Source organism: Arachis stenosperma, chromosome 2, assembly GCF_014773155.1.
Source record: "Arachis stenosperma cultivar V10309 chromosome 2, arast.V10309.gnm1.PFL2, whole genome shotgun sequence".
NCBI lineage: Eukaryota > Viridiplantae > Streptophyta > Magnoliopsida > Fabales > Fabaceae > Arachis > Arachis stenosperma.
The window spans coordinates 75,471,611-75,489,509 of record NC_080378.1 but is presented as its reverse complement, the minus strand read 5'-3'; the positions used below and the strand labels follow the sequence as shown (position 1 = coordinate 75,489,509).

The window sequence follows — 17,899 nt, the reverse complement described above, 5'->3', positions numbered from 1 at the left end:
AACTCTTTATTGAGGACCTGGCCGAATTCTTCAAAGAAGAAGAAGACATGGCAGCCGAAAACAACAACAATGTCAACAATGCAAGGAAGGTGCTGGGTGACTTTACTGCACCTACTCCCGACTTCTATGGGAGAAGCATCTCTATCCCTGCCATTGGAGCAAACAACTTTGAGCTTAAGCCTCAATTAGTTTCTCTAATGCAACAGAATTGCAAGTTCCATGGACTTCCAATGGAAGATCCTCATCAGTTTTTAGCTGAATTCTTGCAAATCTGTGACACTGTCAAGACTAATGGGGTAGACCCTGAAGTCTACAGACTGATGCTATTCCCTTTTGCTGTAAGAGACAGAGCTAGAATATGGTTGGACTCTCAACCTAAAGAAAGCCTGGACTCTTGGGAAAAGCTAGTCAATGCCTTCTTGGCAAAGTTCTTTCCACCTCAAAAATTGAGTAAGCTTAGAGTGGAAGTCCAAACCTTCAGACAGAAGGATGGAGAATCCCTCTATGAAGCTTGGGAAAGATACAAACAATTGATCAGAAAATGTCCCTCAGACATGCTTTCTGAATGGAGCATCATAGGTATCTTCTATGATGGTCTCTCTGAACTATCCAAGATGTCTTTGGATAGCTCTGCTGGAGGATCTCTTCATCTGAAGAAGACGCCTACAGAAGCTCAGGAGCTGATTGAAATGGTTGCAAATAACCAATTCATGTACACTTCTGAAAGAAATCCTGTGAACAATGGGACTAGTCAGAAGAAAGGAGTTCTTGAGATTGACACTCTGAATGCCATATTGGCTCAGAACAAGATATTGACTCAACAAGTCAATTTGATTTCTCAAAGTCTGTCTGGAATGCAAAATGCACCAAGCAGTACTAAGGATGCTTCATCTGAGGAAGAAGCTTATGATCCTGAGAACCCTTCAATGGAAGAGGTGAATTACCTAGGAGAACCCTATGGAAACACCTATAATTCTTCATGGAGAAATCACCCAAATTTCTCATGGAAGAATCAAGAGAGACCTCAACAAGGTTTCAATAATAATAATGGTGGAAGAAACAGGTTTAGCAATAACAAGCCTTTTCCATCATCTTCTCAGCAACAGACAGAGAGTTCTAAGCAGAATACCTCTGACTTAGCAACAATGGTCTCTGATCTAATCAAAACCACTCAAAGTTTCATGAATGAAACAAGGTCCTCCATCAGAAATTTGGAAGGACAAGTGGGTCAGCTGAGCAAGAAAGTCACTGAACTCCCTCCAAGCACTCTTCCAAGCAATACAGAAGAAAATCCAAAAGGAGAGTGCAAAGCCATAACCATGGCCGACTTTGGAGAGGAAGGAGAGGAGGTGGACGCCACTGAGGAAGACCTCAATGGGCGTGCACCAACCTCCTCTGAGTTCCCCAATGAGGAACCATGGGAATCTGAGGCTCAAAATGAGACCATAGAGATTCCATTGGACTTACTTCTGCCCTTCATGAGCTCTGATGAGTATTCTTCCTCTGAAAAGGATGAGTATGTCACTGAAGAGCAATTTGCTAAATACCTTGGAGCAATCATGAAGCTAAATGACAAGTTATTTGGAAATGAGACTTGGGAGGATGAACCCCCTTTGCTCACCAAAGAACTGGATGACTTGTCTAAGCAGAAATTACCTCAAAATAGACAAGATCCTGGGAAGTTTTCCATACCTTGTACCATAGGCACCATGACCTTCAAGAAGGCCCTGTGTGACTTAGGGTCAAGTGTGAACCTCATGCCTCTCTCTGTAATGGAGAAGCTAGGGATCATTGAGGTACAAGCTGCAAGAATCTCATTGGAGATGGCAGACAACTCAAGAAAACAAGCTCATGGACTTGTAGAGAATGTTTTGGTAAAAGTTGAAGACCATTACATTCCTACTGATTTCATAGTCCTAGAGACTGGGAAGTGCATGGATGAATCCATCATCCTTGGCAGACCCTTCCTAGCCACAGCAAAGGCTGTGATTGATGTTGATAGAGGTGAACTGATCATTCAAGTGAATGAAGAATCCTTGGTGTTTAAGGCTCAAGGATATCCCTCTGTCACCATGGAGATGAAGCTTGAAGAGCTTCCCTCAAATCAGAGACAAATAGAGCCCCCAAAGTCAAACTCTAAGTTTGGTGTTGGGAGGCCACAACCAAACTCTAAGTTTGGTGTTGAACCCCCACATTCAAACTCTAAGTTTGGTGTTGGGAGGTTCCCACATTGCTCTGAGTATCTGTGAGGCTCCATGAGAGCCCTCTGTCAAGCTAATGACATTAAAGAAGCGCTTGTTGGGAGGCAACCCAATGATTATATTTTATATATTTCTCTTTGTTATTTTATGTTTTTTGTAGGTTGATGATCATAAGAAGTCACAAAATCCATTGAAAAAGCAAAAACAGAATGAAAAACAGGAAGAAAAATAGCACACCCTGGAGGAAGAATTCACTGGCGTTTAAACGCCAGTGAGACTAGCAGTTGGGCGTTTAACGCCCAGTCTGGCACCATTCTGGGCGTTTAACGCCAGAAATGGGCACCAGACTGGCGTTAAACGCCAGGAAGGGGCAAGAACCTGGCGTTAAACGCCAGAAATGGGCACCAGTCCGGCGTTTAACGCCAGAATTGGCTCAAAACGTGTTTTTGAATGCCATTTGGTGCAGGGATGACTTTTCCTTGACACCTAAGGATCTGTGGACCCCACAGGATCCCCACAAACCCCTCACCTATCAAATCCCATCTCTCTCTTCACCACTCACCTCCATAAAACCCCACTTACCTCACCATCCAAATTCAAACCACTACTTCTTCCCCTTTTGGCCTAACCACAAAGCCATCTCCCTCTCCTCCATTTCTTCTTCTTCTACTCTCTTCTTTCTTCTTTTGCTCGAGGACGAGCAAACCTTTTAAGTTTGGTGTGGTAAAAGCATTGCTTTTTGTTTTTCCATAACCATTTATGGCATCCAAAGCCGGTTCAACTGAGAAGGCATGACCTCAAGCCCATCACTAAGAAGAAGATGGAGCAAACAAGAGACCCCTCTCATCAAAAAATCCCTGAGATACCTCAAGGGATGCACTTTCCTACACAAGACTACAGGGAGCAAATTAACACCTCCCTAGGAAAATTAAGTTCCAACATGGGACAACTAAGGGTGGAGCACCAAGAACATGCCATCCTCCTCCATGAAATTGGAGAAGATCAAAGGATCATGAGAGAGGAGCAACAAAGACAAGGAAGAGACATTGAGGAGCTCAAGCACTCCATAGGATCTTCAAGAGAAAGAAAGAGCCGCCATCACTAAGGTGGACCCGTTCTTTAATCTCCTTGTTCTTTATTTTTCTGTTTTTCGAATTTTAGTGCTTTATGTTTATCCATGTTTGTGTCTTATGATCATTAGTGTCTTAGTGTCTATGCCTTAAAGCTATGAATATGAATCCATCACCTTTCTTAAATGAAAACTGTTTTCATCACAAAAAGAACAAGAAGTACAGGATTTCAAATTCATCTTTAAAACTAGCTTAATTAGTTTGATGTGGTGACAATACTTGTTGTTTTCTGAATGTATGCTTAAACAGTGCATATGTCTTTTGAATTTGTGGTTCATGAATGTTAAAATTGTTGGCTCTTGAAAGAATGATGAAAAAGGAGACATGTTACTGAGGATCTGAAAAATTATAAAAATGATTCTTGAAGCAAGAAAAAGCAGTGAATACAAAAAAAAAAGGGGAAAAAAGAAGGAGAAAAACGAAAAAAAAAAGGGAGAAAGAGAAAAAGAAAGAAAAAGAAAGAAATAAAGTTGTGATCCAAGGCAAAAAAGAGTGTGCTTAAGAACCCTGGACACCTCTAATTGGGGACTTTAGCAAAGCTGAGTCATAATCTGAAAAGGTTCACCCAATTATGTGTCTGTGGCATGTATGTATCCGGTGGTAATACTGGAAGACAGAGTGCTTTGGGCCACGGCCAAGACTCAATAAGTAGCTGTGTTCAAGAATCATCATACTTAACTAGGAGAATCAATAACACTATCTGGATTCGGAGTTCCTAAAGAAGCCAATCATTCTGAATTTCAAAGGATAAAGTGAGATGCCAAAACTGTTCGGAGGCAAAAAGCTACTAGTCACGCTCATCTAATTTGGAGCTTAGTTTCATTGATAATTTGGAGTCTATAGTATATTCTCTTCTTTTTATCTTATTTGATTTTCAGTTGCTTGAGGACAAGCAACAATTTAAGTTTGGTGTTGTGATGAGCGGATAATTTGTACGCTTTTTGGCATTGTTTTTAGTATGTTTTTGGTAGTTTTAGTTGAGTTTTTATTATATTTTTATTAGTTTTTAGTTAAAATTCACTTTTCTGGGCTTTACTATGAGTTTGTGTGTTTTTCTGTGATTTCAGGTATTTTCTGGCTGAAATTGAGGGATCTGAGCAAAAATCTGATCCAGAGACTCAAAAGGACTGCAGATGCTGTTGGATTCTGACCTCCCTACGATCGAAGTGGATTTTCTGGAGCTACAGAAGCCCAATTGGCGCGCTCTCAACGGCTTTGGAAAGTAGACATCCTGGGCTTTCCAGCAATATATGATAGTCCATACTTTGCCCAAGATTTGATGGCCCAAACCGGCGTTCAAAGTCACCTACAGAAATTCCAGCGTTAAACGCCGGAACTAGCACCTAAATGGGAGTTAAACGCCCAAACTGGCATAAAAGCTGGCGTTTAACTCCAAGAAGAGTCTCTACACGAAATTGCTTCATTGCTCAGCCCAAGCACACACCAAGTGGGCCCGGAAGTGGATTTTTATGTCATTTACTCATCTCTGTACACCCTAGGCTACTAGTTTCCTATAAATAGGACCTTTTACTATTGTATTTTCATCTGTTGATCATGTTTTGATGATTGAACCCTCTTTGGGAGGCTGGCCATTCGGCCATCCCTAGAATTTGTTCTTATGTATTTTCAACGGTGGAGTTTCTACACACCATAGATTAAGGTGTGGAGCTCTGCTGTACCTCGAGTATTAATGCAATTACTATTGTTCTTCTATTCAATTCCGCTTGTTCTTTATCCAAGATATCACTTGTTCTTCAACTTGATGAAGGTGATGATTGACACTCATCACCATTCTCACCCATGAACAAGGTGACTGACAACCATTCTTGTTCTACAAGCATACGAGGCTCTAGTGAATATCTCTTGGATTCTTTAACCGGAATCTTCGTGGTATAGGCGAGAACTGATGGCGGCATTCAAGAGAATCCGGAAGGTCTAACCTTGTCTGTGGTATTCTGAGTAGGATTCAATGATTGAATGACTGTGACGTGCTTCAAACTCCTGAGGGCGGGGCGTTAGTGACAGACGCAAAAGAATCACTGGATTCTATTCCGGCCTGATTGAGAACCGACAGATGGATAGCCGTGCCGTGACAGGGTGCGTTGAACATTTCCAATGAGAGGATGGGAGGTAGCCACTGACAACGGTGAAACCCTTGCATAAGCTTGCCATGGAAAGGAGTAAGAAGGATTGGATGAAGACAGTAGGAAAGCAGAGAGACGGAAGGGAAGGCATCTTCATGCGCTTATCTGAAGTTCCTACCAATGAATTACATAAGTATCTCTATCTTTATCTTTATGTTATTTTTGTTCATCACCATATCCATATGAGTCTGCCTGACTAAGATTTACAAGGTGACCATAGCTTGCTTCATACCAACAATCTCCGTGGGATCGACCCTTACTCACGTAAGGTATTACTTGGACGACCCAGTGCACTTGCTGGTTAGTTGTGCGAAGTTGTAGTGATCACAATTTCGTGCACCACCTATCAACATAGGAACTGGATCGAGGAGAAGAAGACATGCGCTTTCTGAGATTTGACTGGGATGCTGTCAAGGAGAGGATAGCCCTTGACCCTACTGTCCCATGGGTCACGGGTAAGAACACCACCATGCCTAAAGGAATCAAGCAGATATACTTGAATGATGAGGCTCGGCTCTGGCACCAGATCCTGAGTAACTTTATTATGCCGAGTACTCATGGGACAGAGCTGCCTGCTACTATGATCACCCTCCTCTGGTGTGTGATAGAGGGTAAGGACCTGTACCTGCCACGATTCTTCCGGAACTATATGGCCAGGGTTCATATCAGAGGCACCCTCCCCTTCCCTTATCTGGTCACCCAGCTAGGCCGTCGAGCTGACATGCCTTGGGAGGATGCTGATGAGAAGCCACCTGCTGCGGATTGCATGAAGATCATTCCTCACAGCAGGAACTTTTTGGCTTTAGGCTACAGACCTCCATTCCTTACTACTTCTGATGAGACAGCCACACCTTCAGCTGCCCCCTCTTCTTCCACTGCTGCACCTGCCCCGCCCACTGCACTTCCAGCTGCTCTTGAGCCTATTTACCATTTGGTGCATCGACTCTTCGCCCGCTTGGACTGTATGGAGCGTCAAACAAGCGACGCTATGAGCACCTCAAGTTGATGATCCGGTCCGGCGGCGACATCCCCTCCGAGCCTAACACCCCTTCTAATACATCTGAGGCAGAGGTGAGCGCTCATGAGGAGGAGACACCCACCCAGGCTGAGCAGACAGGCCCAAAGCAGGCTGCGCCACATCCTGAGGAGCCACACCAGATACAGGCCGCTGATCCCAAGATTCCTATCCAGTCAGAGCCTCCTCTGCAGCATATAGATCCTCCTACCTTCACCCAGTCTGCAGATCCTCAGTCTACCATCGAGACACCAGCTACCCATCCTTCTGGAGATGACACTTCTTCACACCCAGCTTGACTGAGCATCGAGGATGATGCTATTATTTAAGTGTGGGGAGGTCAGCATCTCTGGCATCTATTTATTTTGGTAAACCACTATAGACTCTTATCTTATTTTGTCCATTTTCTGTATTTTTGCACATTTCTCTCTTTTGTTTTTTTTTTTTTTTTGAACTTTTGCATTCTGCACTTTGGGCTGTATATATCTTGGATATTTTAGCTTAATTTGCACCTTAGTTTACTAGTTATATAGTAAGTTTATTAATTAGTATAATTTATCCTTTTTAGCATATGATAGTTTATTTGATTGAAAATAAAAAGGAAGTAAGCTAGAGACTTTAACAGAATCAAAACAATCCACACCCCTTGTATATATAGCATTACATGTTAGTTAGTTAACAACATTTCATCAAGGAGGAACACTAAAACTTTAAAGCCACCCAAATAAATTTTACATTGAGAATAATGGAAACTCTTAATTTCTACTTGCATGACATACATAACTGATATATGATTTATGAGCTTGAGAACACACAGCCTGAGAGTTTTGAGCTTAATTGTATGGTTACATTCAAACCATAATTTTTATTCCTGTGTGCTTCACCCTTCTTTTTTATTCTGATGTTCTTTGCTTTGCTTTAATCTATATGTCCGATTATAGAATATAGATACATACTAAGAAAGTGATTGAGGCCATCATTTGAATTTTTCCTCACTTATCCCAAATAAAGCCTACCTTTTATGCCATCCTTGTTAGCCCCCTTGAGCCTTTTAATCCCCTTCTGTTTTATAACCACATTACTAGCCTTAAGCAGAAAAACAAAATAAAAATCCCAAGTTGAATCCTTGGTTAGCTTAAGATAGATATTGTGTAACATTTAAGTGTGGGAAATTTTATGGGAACATAGGATAATAGAAAAGAGTAGGAATTTAAATCGAATAAATTATTTAAAAATTTTGGGAAGCATGCTCATGTGAAATCAAAACAATTAAAAGTCACCATGTGCATAAAAAAAATTTATTTTCAATAAGGGGATACAAAAATTCCCCAAACGCAAAATAAGAAAAATCAATGCACATGGGGGCAAAGTTAAATTTAATGCATGAGTTTGCAATACAAAGTGAAAAAAAATTTGGGCAATTAGGTTAAGGAACTTTGATTTGTATAAAGTATGTATATGTTAGGTGAGATCTTAGACTAATCAAGGATTCACTTATTAGCTCACTTAGCCTTATATATATATCCTTACCTCTACCTTGGCCCCATTATAACCTTAAAAAGACCTCATAATTTTTGTATGTCTATATTCTATAATTGTTGATTGGCTAGATGAAGAACAAAGTTATAGAAAGTAAGGATAAAAAGAATAATAGAGTGATTAACCCAATAAACACTGAGTAACTAGAGAGTAAACACAAAATCCAGTGAGGGTTCAATAGCTCATCACCATATATCTCTGCCTAAATTGTTAATTGTCTTGCAAGTTTAAAAAATATTTTTACCCATCTCAATTGTAAAAGTGTTTTAACATTATCTAAGGTTGGCCATGCATATATGATTCCTTGAGAATGTGAATAAATTTAACTACATGTAGAGATTTATATATAGGTGAATAATAACTAGATTTGCATGACTCATTTAGGTAGTGCATCTAGGATAGATTGCATTGCATGAGATTCCACCACTTTACCTTACTCTTTATCTTGGATTTAGCATGAGGACATGCTATTGTTTAAGTGTGGGGAGGTTGATAAACCCACGTTGTATGATATATATTGTGCTTAATTTAAGTGATTTATTCAACCCTTCACCTACTTATTCATGGAAATTGCATAGTTTTGCTTTCCCTTCCTTATTATGTGATATATGTGAAATACATATTTTCTATGCTTTAAAAGTAATTATTTTAATTACCCTTTATTACCATTCGATGTCGTGATTTGTGTGTTGAGTAGTTGCAGAGCTTCTAAGGCAGGAATAACTTAAAGGATGGAAAGGAAACATACGAAAATGGAAGGAAAGCACAAAATGGAGTTTTTGAAGAAACTGGCAGCGACGCGAACGCACGGACGACGCGGCCGCATGCCCAGCGCGAAAAGGGAGTGACGCGACCGCGTGACCCATGCGGCCGTGCGCCTTAAGCAGAACACAGATGACGCGGACGCATGATCAAAGCGAATACGTGATAAGGAAAACTCCAGATGATGCGACCGCGTGACCCATGCGGACGCGTGATAGACGCCACTTACCAGAAATTACAAAAAATGCTCCCAGCAGTTTCTGAAGCCCTTTTTGGCCCAGATCCAAGTCTAAGAGGCCCAGATTAGAGGTTATGAAGTGGAGGAATGCATCCATTTAGGGAGTTGGCCAATTATTCACTTTACACAGTTTAGATGTAGTTTTTAGAGAGAGAGGTTCTCTCCTCTCTCTTAGGAATTAGGATTAGGATTAGGATTTATCTTATTGGGATTGTTTCTTCATCACAGGTTCAATGTTCCTTTTATTTACTTTTCCAATTTAATTTATGAATTCCATGTTAAAATTGATTTCCTTATTTAATATAATTTGAGGTATTTCAGACCCATGATTGTTTTTTTTTATTTACATAAATAATTTGGATTTTTCCCCCTTTTGGCTTTGGTTAGGTAATTGGTAACACTTGAGTTGTCAAACTCAGCAGTGATTGAAATGGGCAGATTCTAATTGATCTAGATCGCTCTAAAGCTAGTCCTCCCACAGGGATTGACTAGGACTTGAGGATCAAGCTAATTAGTCTACCTGACCTTCCTTTGTTCAATAAAGGATAACTAAATGGGATTAAAACCCAATTCTCATCACACCCGATAAGGGTAACTAGGATAGGAATTGCAATTCTAATACCTTGCCAAGAGTTTATTTTATTATTACCATTTTCTTTTTCTTATCATTTAACATACTTGTTCCTTACTTTCAAGACCCCTGATGAGCGGATAATTTATACGCTTTTTGGCATTGTTTTTAGTATATTTTTAGTATATTTTAGTTAGTTTTTATTACATTTTCATTAGTTTTTAGTTAAAATTCACTTTTCTGGGCTTTACTATGAGTTTTTGTGTTTTTCTGTGAATTCAGGTATTTTCTGGCTGAAATTGAGGGACCTGAGCAAAAATCTGATTTAGAGGCTGAAAAGGACTGCAGATGCTGTTGGATTCTGACCTCCCTGCACTCGAAGTGGATTTTCTAGAGCTACAGAAGCCCAATTGGCTCTCTCTTAATTGCGTTGGAAAGTAGACATCCTGGGCTTTCCAGCAATGTATAATAGTTCATACTTTGTCCGAGATTTGATGGCCCAAACCGGCGTTGCAAATCAGCTTCAGAATTCCCGGCGTTTAACGCCGGAACTGGCACAAAAATTGGAGTTAAACGCCCAAACTGGCATAAAAGCTGGCGTTTAACTCCAGAAAAAGTCTCTACACATCAAAGCTTCAATTCTCAGCCCAAGCACACACCAAGTGGACCCCGGAAGTGGATTTATATGTCATTTACTCATTTCTGTATACCCTAGGTTACTAGTTCACTATTAATAGGACCTTTTGACATTGTATCTGGACCTCATGACACTTTACACGTTTCTCATTGTATCTTCTACGGCATGAGTCTCTAAACCCCATGGTTGGGGGTGAGGAGCTCTGCTGTGTCTTGATGGATTAATGCAATTACTACTGTTTTTCATTCAATCATGCTTGCTTCCATTCTAAGATATCACTTGTTCCTAAACCTGATGAATGTGATGATCTGTGACACTCATCATCATTCTCAACTATGAACGTGTGCCTGACAACCACCTCCGTTCGACCTTAGATTGAGTAGATATCTCTTGGATTCCTTAATCAGAATCTTCGTGGTATAAGCTAGAATTGATGGTGGCATTCAAGAGAATCCGGAAGGTCTAAACCTTGTCTGTGGTATTCTGAGTAGGATTCAAGGATTGAATGACTGTGACGAGCTTCAAACTCCTGAGGGCTGAGCGTTAGTGACAGACGCAAAAGAATCACTGGATTCTATTCCAACCCGATTGAGAACCGACAGATGATTAGCCGTGCTGTGACAGAGCGCGTTGAACATTTTCACTGAGAGGATGGGAGGTAGCCATTGACAACGGTGAAACCCTACATACAGCTTGCCATGGAAGGATCCTAGCGTGCTTGAAGAAGAAGACAGTAGGAAAGCAGAGGTTCAGAAGATAGAGCATCTCCAAAACCTCAACCTATTCCTCATTACTGCACAACAAGTACTTATTTCATGTTCTTTTGCTTTTTACAATCAACCCTGATAATTATTGATATCCTGACTAAGAGTTACAAGATAACCATAGCTTGCTTCAAGCCGACAATCTCCGTGGGATCGACCCTTACTCACGTAAGGTATTACTTGGACGACCCAGTGCACTTGCTGGTTAGTTGTGCGGGATTACAAAAGTCTGATTGCAATTTCGTGCACCAAGTTTTTGGCGCCGTTGCCAGGGATTTTTCGAGTTTAGACAACTGACGGTCTATCTTGTTGCTTAGATTAGGACTGTTTTATTTTTGTTGGTTTAGAGTCTTTTATTTGAGTTTAGTTTCATATTTTAAGTTTGGTGTCAATTGCATGCTTTTGTTTTCTTTTAATTTTTCGAAATTGCATGTTCTTAGTCCTTTCTTATTCTTTAAAAAAAAATTCTAAGTTTGGTGTCTTCTTTGTGTTTTCCTTTAAGTTTTCGAATATTTGTGTCTGATTTTCTAAAAATTTTAAGTTTGGTGTCATTTTGCTGTTTTTCTCTTTCCTTATTTCAAAAATCAAATCTTTTTCAAAATAATTTCCAATCGTATATTTTCAATTACTAATTCCAAAATCTATTTAATTAACTAATTGATTTAGTTTTCAATTTGCTTTGATCTTATTTTCTTTTAGTTTTTGAAATTTGATTTTATTTTCCATTTGTTTTATTTTATTATTTTCGGTCAAATCAAAAAAATATATACTTTACTTGTGAATCCATATCATATTCCCTTTCTCCATCATGGACCTAAGTGGAATTGAACAGTCCAGAAGGACTCTGGGGTCATATGCTAACCCCATTACAGCTGCATATGGGAGTAGCATCTGTATACCTCCCATTAAAGCAAGCAGCTTTGAGCTAAATCCTCAACTCATTATCATGGTGCAGCAAAATTGCCAGTATTCCGATCTTCCACAGGAAGAACCTACTGAGTTTCTGGACATCCAAGGCTTTAAACAAGAGGATAATGAATCCCTTTATAATGCCTGGGAGAGGTATAGAGGTATGCTAAGAAAATGCCCCTCTGAAATATTTTCAGAGTGGGTACAGTTAGACATCTTCTACTATGGGCTTACAGAAAAAGCTCAGATGTCTCTAGACCACTCAGCTGGTGGATCTATACATATGAGGAAGACGATTGAAGAAGCTCAAGAGCTTATAGATACTGTTGCTAGAAATCAACATTTGTACTCTAGCAATGAGTTCTCTACAAGAGAAGAAGTTATGGCAGTAGCCACTGATCCTAATCCTCAAGAACAGATGGTTGAGCTTAATCAGCAATTACACCTGATGACAAAACAGTTAGCAGAATTTAAAGAGATGCTCCAAGAAACTAAAATTGCTAACAAGAACATAGAATCACAGTTGAATTAGGCAAAACAGCAGTTATCTAAACAGATAACAGAAGAATGCCAAGCAGTTCAACTGAGGAGTGGGAAGACATTGAATAACACTGCTCAAAGTAGCAAAAAGCCAATAAAGGAACAATTGACAGAGGATAACCAAACCACTGTCCAAAATCCCTCTGAGGACAGTAAGAGCCCAGAGAGGAATACTCTTGGCATTCAAACGCCAGAAAGGGGGGAAAAGCTGGCGTTAAACGCCCATTCCCTACCCAGTTCTGGCGTTCAAACGCCAGAAAAGGGGGAAAAGTTGGCGTTAAACGCCCATTCTTCACCCAATCCTGGCGTTCAAACGCCAAAGGGGAATCAGACACCTGAGAGTGCTGACAGTAACCCCTCTAAAAAGGCTTCTCCAACCACCTCTGTAAGGAATAAACCTGCAGCAACTAAGGTTGAGGAATATAAAGCCAAGATGCCTTATCCTCAGAAACTCCGCCAAGCGGAACAGGATAAGCAATTTGCCCGCTTTGCAGACTATCTAAGGACTCTTGAAATAAAGATTCCATTTGCAGAGGCACTTGAGCAAATACCTTCTTATGCTAAGTTCATGAAAGAGATCTTAAGCCATAAGAAGGATTGGAGAGAAACTGAAAAAGTGTTTCTCACTGAAGAATGCAGTGCAGTCATTCTGAAAAGCTTACCAGAAAAGCTTCAAGATCCAGGAAGCTTTATGATACCATGCACATTAGAAGGTGCTTGCACCAAGACAGCCCTGTGTGACCTTGGAGCAAGTATCAATCTAGTACCTGCATCCACTATCAGAAAGCTTGGGTTGACTGAAGAAGTCAAACCAACCCGGATATGTCTCCAACTTGCTGATGGCTCCATTAAATATCCATCAAGCATAATTGAGGACATGATTGTCAAGGTTGGGCCATTCGCCTTTCCAACTGACTTTGTAGTGCTGAAAATGGAGGAGCACAAGAGTGCAACTCTCATTCTAGGAAGACCTTTCCTAGCAACTGGACAAACTCTTATTGACGTACAAAAAGGGAAAGTAACCCTGAGAGTCAATGAGGATGAGTCCAAGTTGAATGCTGTAAAAGCTATGCAGCATCCAGACACACCAAATGACTGCATGGGCGCTGACATTATTGACTCTTTGGTGGAAGAGATCAATATAACTGAAAGTCTAGAATCAGAGCCAGAGGACATCTTCAAGGATGTTCAGCCTGATCAGGAGGAACCAGAGGAAACAAAAGAATTTTTGAAAATTTCTCAGGAAGAGGATAAGCCTCCCAAACCTGAGCTCAAACCACTACCACCATCCCTGAAGTATGTATTTCTGGGAGAGGGTGACACTTTTCGAGTGATCATAAGCTCTGCTTTAAATCCACAGGAAGAGGAAGCACTGATTCAAGTGCTAAGGACACACAAGACAGCTCTTGGGTGGTCCATAAGTGATCTTAAGGGCATTAGCCCAGCAAGATGCATGCACAAGATCCTATTGGAGGATAATGCCAAACCAGTGGTTCAACCACAAAGGCGGCTAAATCCAGCCATAAAGGAGGTGGTGCAGAAAGAGGTCACTAAATTACTAGAGGCTGGGATTATTTATCCTATTTCTGATAGCCCCTGGGTGAGCCCTGTCCAAGTTATCCCCAAGAAGGGAGGCATGACTGTAGTTCATAATGAAAAAAATGAACTGGTTCCTACAAGAACAGTCACAGGGTGGTGTATGTGTATTGACTACAGAAGGCTCAATACAGCCACCAGAAAGGATCATTTTCCTTTACCATTCATAGACCAAATGCTAGAAAGACTAGCTGGTCATGATTATTACTGCTTTTTGGATGGCTATTCAGGTTACAACTAAATTACAATAGATCCTCAGGACCAAGAGAAAATAGCATTCACTTGCCCTTCTGGCGTGTTTGCCTACAGAAGAATGCCTTTTGGTCTGTGTAATGCTCCTGCAACCTTTCAGAGATGCATGCTATCCATCTTCTCTGATATGGTGGAGAAATTCCTGGAAGTCTTCATGGATGACTTCTCAGTATATGGAGACTCATTCAGCTCCTGTCTTAACCACCTAGCACTTGTCCTGAAAAGGTACCAAGAGACTAACCTGGTTTTAAACTGGGAGAAATATCACTTTATGGTGACTGAAGGAATTGTCCTTGGGCACAAAATTTCAAGCAAGGGAATAGAGGTGGATAAGGCAAAGGTAGAGGTAATTGAAAAACTACCACCACCTGCCAATGTTAAGGCAATCAGAAGCTTTCTGGGGCATGCAGGATTCTACAGAAGGTTTATAAAGGATTTTTCGAAAATTGCAAAACCTCTGAGCAACCTGCTAGCTGCTGACACACCATTTGTGTTTGACACACAGTGTCTGCAGGCATTTGAGACCCTGAAAGCCAAGCTGGTCACAGCACCAGTCATCTCTGCACCAGACTGGACATTACCATTCGAATTAATGTGTGATGCCAGTGACCATGCCATTGGTGCAGTGTTGGGACAGAGGCTTAACAAGCTTCTGCACGTCATTTATTATGCCAGTCGTGTTCTAAATGACGCATAGAAGAATTACACAACCACAGAAAAAGAGTTACTTGCAGTGGTCTATGCCATTGACAAGTTTAGATCCTATCTAGTGGGATCAAAGGTGATTGTGTACACTGACCATGCTGCTCTTAAGTACTTACTCACAAAGCAGGATTCAAAACCCAGGCTCATAAGATGGGTGTTGCTTCTGCAAGAGTTTGATATAGAAATAAGAGACAGAAAAGGGACAGAGAACCAAGTAGCTGATCATCTGTCCCGAATAGAACCAGTAGCTGGGGCGTCCCTCCCTTCTACTGAGATCTCTGAGACTTTCCCAGATGAGCAACTTTTTGCCATTCAGGAAGCTCCATGGTTTGCAGATATTGCAAATTACAAAGTTGTGAGGTTCATACCCCAAGAGTACAGTAGGGTGCAAAGAAAGAAATTGATTTCAGATGCCAAGTACTATCTATGGGATGAGCCATATCTCTTTAAGAGATGTGCAGACGGAATGATCTGCAGATGTGTACCCAGAGAGAAAGCACAAAGGATCCTGTGGCATTGCCATGGATCACAGTATGGGGGACATTTCGGAAGTGAGCGAACAGCCACTAAGGTCCTCCAATGTGGCTTCTACTGGCCCACTCTCTATAGAGATGCCCGAGAGTTTGTGCGTAACTGTGACATTTGCCAAAGAGCTGGTAACTTGCCTCATGGATACGCCATGCCTCAACAAGGGATCCTAGAGATTGAATTGTTTGATGTATGGGGTATTGACTTTATGGGTCCATTCCCACCATCATACTCAAACACTTACATTCTGGTGGCAATGGACTACGTATCTAAATGGGTAGAAGCAATTGCTACACTCACTAATGATACTAAGACCGTGCTGAAATTCCTCCAGAAACACATCTTCAGCAGATTTGGTATTCCCAGAGTACTAATCAGTGATGAGGGCACTCATTTCTGCAACAAACAGCTGTACTCTGCTATGGTCCGATATGGAATTAGCCACAAAGTGGCAACCCCATATCATCCACAGACAAATGGGCAAGCTGAAGTCTCTAACAGAGAGCTAAAAAGAATCCTAGAACGGACTGTAATTGCCCGTAGAAAGGATTGGGCAAAGAGCTTGGATGATGCTCTGTGGGCATACAGAACAGCATTTAAGACTCCAATAGGAACCTCTCCATACCAACTTGTGTATGGCAAGGCCTGTCATCTGCCCGTGGAACTGGAACATAAAGCCTACTGGGCAACCAGATTCCTAAACCTGGATGCTAAGTTAGCTGGTGAAAAAAGATTACTCCAGCTAAATGAGCTAGATGAATTTAGACTCAATGCCTTTGAAAATGCAAAAATTTATAAGGAAAAGGCAAAGAAGTGGCATGACAAGAGGTTGTCATCCAGAGTCTTTGAGTCAGGACAAAAAGTTCTGCTCTTCAACTCTAGGCTCAGACTGTTCCCAGGAAAACTTAAATCCCGGTGGAGGGGTCCATATGTGATTACAGGAGTGTCACCATATGGATATGTTGAGCTTCAGGATACTGATTCTGACAAAAAGTTCATTGTTAATGGACAGAGGATCAAGCATTATCTTGAAAGCAACTTTGAGCAAGAATGCTCAAAACTGAGGCTTGAATGATTCTCAGTGAAGGTCCAGCTAAAGACATTAAAGAAGCACTTGCTGGGAGGCAACCCAGCCATTAGCAGGTTATCTGTTTTGTTTAATCAAAGTTTGATACATATTCTCAAAGGGCAATCATCAAAATTGAAGGAATTCACAGAGTTACAGAAGGATTCAGTACAAAAAGCAGAGAAAAGGAGCTTGCTGGCGAAAAAATGCCAGTAAGGGGTACTTTGGGCGTTAAATGCCATAATGGGCACCATTCTGGGCGTTTAACGCCAGTAAAGGTGCCATTTTGGGCGTTAAACGCCAGAATGGGCACCATTCTGGGCATTTAACGCCAGGTGTGCAGCATCCTGGGCGTTTAGCAAAACGCCCAGTGATGAAGGGGTTTCTGGCGTTTAACGCCAGCCAGGGTGCTTGGTTGGGCGTTAAACGCCCAAATTGGCCAACATTTGGGCGTTAAACGCCAGAATGGATACCATTCTGGGCGTTTAACGCCAGAAAGGTGGGAGACAGAGATTTTGCTTTCCACTTCAAATTTTTTCAAACTTTCCTGTTTTAATCCATAATTTTCTACATAAATACATTTCAAACTTTCATCATTCACCTTTAAATTTTCAAAATTATAATCATTCTTCAAATCTCTTTCAAATCCTTTCCAAATCTTCTTCAAAAAACTCAAATATCTCTCAATTTCTTTCCATATCTTCTCAAATCTCCTTCAAAATTTTCGAACTCTCTCTCCCTTCCTTATAAATATATGTTTGGCCACACCCCCTTCCCCACCATTCGAATTTGCTCTCCTCCTCTCTCTCCTCTTTCCTTTCTTTTGCTTGAGGACAAGCAAACCTCTAAGTTTGGTGTGTTTTTCCGTGATCACTAAGTTAAGGCTCATAAAAATCATGGCCCCCAAAGGAAAACAAACCAATTCAAGAGGAAAGAAAGAGAATGCTCCAAAAGACCTTTGGAGTCAAGAGAAGTTCTTAACCAAAGAACACGCAGACCATTACCACAAAATAATGGGTCTAAGGTCAGTGATCCCAGAAGTTAAATTTGATCTGAAAGAAGATGAATATCCAGAGATCCAAGAGCAAATTCGAAACAGAGGTTGGGAAGTTCTAACCAACCCTGAGACAAAGGTTGGGAGAAATATGGTTCAGGAATTCTAATCAAATCTGTGGCTGACAGATAAGCAGAGAATGACTGGAACCGCTTTTCATACTGATGAGCGGATAATTTGTATGCTTTTTGGCATTGTTTTTAGTATGTTTTTGGTGTCTTTTAGTTAGTTTTTAGTATATTGTTATT

The 17,899-nt window shown here is 40.9% G+C and overlaps 1 non-coding gene across 1 annotated transcript; it reads right to left on the bottom strand.

Moving 5' to 3' along the window:
* Positions 1-452: 452 nt before the first annotated feature.
* On the bottom strand, positions 453-560 carry LOC130963996 (small nucleolar RNA R71). The gene has a single exon (XR_009080111.1). It is a non-coding gene; the product is annotated as a small nucleolar RNA R71 (small nucleolar RNA).
* Positions 561-17,899: the final 17,339 nt, after the last annotated feature.